General features: G+C 33.6%; 1 long non-coding RNA gene across 1 annotated transcript; it reads left to right on the forward strand.

The window, feature by feature from the left end:
* LOC128220008 (uncharacterized) lies at positions 1 to 2,767 on the forward strand. The gene is made up of 4 exons (XR_008258712.1): positions 1 to 549; positions 1,119 to 1,196; positions 1,632 to 1,681; positions 2,704 to 2,767. It is a non-coding gene; the product is annotated as an uncharacterized LOC128220008 (long non-coding RNA).
* The last annotated feature ends 863 nt before the right edge of the window (positions 2,768 to 3,630 follow it).

Genomic DNA, 3,630 nt, shown 5'->3' on the forward strand with positions numbered 1-3,630 from the left:
GATACGGTCCCGAACAGTTCCCTGTTGCTTGATTTTTTTTCCCCTGTCGACAAAAGAAGAAGAAAAATCAAACAGTATACAAACATTTAAAGCTGACAGTGTTTAAAAGTTATTTAGAATGAAAAACTAATGCACGCTTCATGCAAGAGCACATTAATAAAATATTACACAGATATTTTCCTAAAAACGACATGTTTTTTGCCATGTACAGGAAACATATTTAGTAATTGCCTTAATCATAAAAACAAAAGTTTGATATAGGTGTAGAACACAATAATATCAGATTTTTTTGAGTCAACTCAAGTCTGTGTCGACTACAATCATACTTCTAACATAAACCTTTATAAACGCACATAAATATTATCAACTCATGGTATAGAAAACTCCTTAAAACAAAACGTCAAATTTGCTTTTGGGGAAATCCTTGTTTGTATATATGCAATCGAAAACAATGAATAGATGAATTATAATGTTAAACTTAGTCAGATTGTATTTCCAGCACTTCAGCAACCAATGGAGGCCAAAAGTCTCAACAAGTTTCTTCTGATTGTAAGTATTTAATTTACTGATGCAGATTTAGTTGATATACAAGTATTCTGAACAGTTTCAGTTTTAATCAATAGCTTGACTCATACGGCCATCAGTGACAATGACAAAGTGCAAACATGCACCAATTTAATGGAACCTGATTATTACAAACAGTTTAAAGAATAATATTCGGATACAGCTTGCATCAACTTGATTCGTGAAAAACACCAATTCAGTTAAGGACACCTCGGTACTGGTTACTACCAAGACAATGGTATCCAAGAGTGATTGATTAGCTAATGCATGGCTCAGAATCATCGAGCTTAAGCTGTGTAATGATTAAACTTCTACTTCTATGAACTATTACATATAGCTTGTTCACCTCGGTTACCGTACTGGTCACTACCAAGACAATGGTATCCAAGAGTGATTGATTAGCTTATGCATGGCTCAAAATCAGCGAGCTTAAGCTGTGTAATGATAAAACTTCTACTTCAATGTATGGACTATTAAATAAAACAGGTTCTAAAATAAACCACGTTCGAGAGAACACCACATCTTTCATGTTAGTCAATGTTCACATATTTCAGGGACGCATGTAAACGATGCGGTTCTGAAGATACCTAAATTCAGCTTAGTCCCTCTGGGGAAAGACAAATGGTCACACGGTATGCATTAAAGCTGATTTAATGGTAACTTATTGCGTGAAGTGTCAAATGAAAAACTAATGCACACATTAGGCAAATAATTAATAATAATGAAAAATAAATGGTATTCTTCTAATAACTTCCTTTTCTTTAGGCATGAATAGGAACAAAACATAATTATTTCCTTGGTCTTAATCATAAACGTAAGAACATACTTAAGTTTGATATTAATATAAACAATAGTATCAAGTAGTTATAAACTTTTTGGAACAAACTCATTTCTTTGTAGACGGCAACAATATTTATATAATATATTAAAGCCTTATAAATGCGTATACATCTAATCAACTCCTGATAGAGACGTATTTATATATGTTAATATCTTCACCATCGTGACCATTGGATTGTTGAAATGTAGTGTTTAATTTAATATTAGTCTGTTTGGTGTTTTAACAGTTCAGCAGCCAGGAAAATCAGAACGGGTGGACTAGTTTGCGTTCCTGATGGTAAGTTTTTTATTTTACTGATGCAGATTTTGTTGGATATACATGTATTCTTAACAGTTTCAGTTTTAATGAAGAACTAGTCTTAAATTGGCACAATTTTTAATATCAAAGTACAAAAAGGCATTAACACAAAGGCTCATTAGTATAACAATACCTTAAAAAGAATGGTATTCATTCGGATGCATCTCCGCATCAAAATTATTCATAAAAACCTTAAATATTTTAACTATAACTAGGACTCCAAGAGACGTATTACAAACCCTGAGCAATAAATGAAAACTTACTTTTCATATAAATAAGTCCGGGAGTATATTTTTATAGGTCAAAGGTTATATATTGTATACTAAATTTCTTGTTATGGTCGGTTAGCGCAAAGGTTAGTGCACTCACTTCTCACCTAGGCGACTCGGGTTCGATTCCCGGGCGCATGTGAGTTTGATTTATGGTCACCAAGTCGGACAAGTGGGTTTCCTCCGGGTAGTCAAGACTCCCTTACAACACAAGACCACAATCTCGCGCAACATCGTGCCAACGAGAGTGATTCATAAAATTTGCAAAAGCTTGTTTCACAATCGTTGTAGAATAAAAAAGTTTAAACTAAAAAATAAACTATTGTGTTCAAAGTTTATTCAAGTTTACTTGGCCGTACTTTGATAAGATTCAGTTGGTTTTCTTGATATAACTTAGGATGTTCGTCTTTATAGCATGAAGTTTGAAATCCATATTGATAAAATCGTTTAATAATGTAAATTATTATTTCATACATTTCGCACGCGCACCATGTGAGTATGAATAGGGGACTGGCGCATACATTATATTTGATTGATTATCTAGATATTTCTGGAAAAGTGTGATATTTTAAATTCAAGTTCAAACTATAATTTCGTAGAATATCAAAATTTCAAATTATTCTCACGGTTAAGGGCTACGGTTCAAGGGTACGCCCTCCCCTACGTCGTTTCCCTGAGCCGCTGACTACTTATTCATTTTAAGATTTGTTTATCGAATTGTTTTCGATCCAGATGATTTCTTTATGGTCGGGGCTGGGTGGCAAAAGCCATGGGACGCATAGGACAATAATACAATAATTTTGATATATTGATAGTATACTGAGTCAATTCAAGTTGTAAAATAAACAAACACTTAAGGTGTGGTCTAGTAGTATAAGTGTCCGCTTCTCACTCAGACGGTTCGAACCGTACCAGGGTCGATCTCTTGGTTTCCAGTAAACGGATCTGAGAGTGATTAATATCAGCCTATAGGTACTCTCAATCGAGCTGAAATAAAGAAACTACTATTAAAAGTAATAAAGAAACATTCAACAATGCATATCATGCATTTAATTTTCCAAGAGTTATTGCTATTTGATTTCAACGCTATAATAATAAAAAGGAGCCATATTTCAGGGACCTCTGATGCGCACCCAGACGAACCGAGATCAGCCGTTCAGCCTGTTCCAGCTGACGAAATGCCTGACGGAGTAGATCAGCCGGCAGGCCTTCCAGATCCAAACTACCGTTCACTCGAACAATAACTATCTTGAATACAGCTAATTCAGACTTTTATTAACATTTTTTAAGTTTGTTCAAACACAAACTGAACAATTGAAAAACGGCTCGATCTTACTAACAGCCTGAGAGTAGAGCGTGAATTTAAAGAAAAGGAAGATTTTATCAAGATTGGAAAACGGCCATATTATATTTTCAACAGAAATGGAAATTTTATTCAAATATGTGTTAATGTCGTTATAAATTGGCAATCAATATTATTTTTTGCAAATATGCTTAAAGTTTTTATGATATAAAAATATGATTGTTTTTTCAATTCTTTCTTTCTTTCATTTATTTCATTGATATAGGCCACCGGCCCAAAACAACATTATGTACACAATAATATACATACAAACATAGTGGTGAATGGTGAACATAGGAATTCAAATAAATTGTATA

Source organism: Mya arenaria, chromosome 15 (genome assembly GCF_026914265.1).
Source record: "Mya arenaria isolate MELC-2E11 chromosome 15, ASM2691426v1".
NCBI classification, from domain to species: Eukaryota; Metazoa; Mollusca; class Bivalvia; order Myida; family Myidae; genus Mya; species Mya arenaria.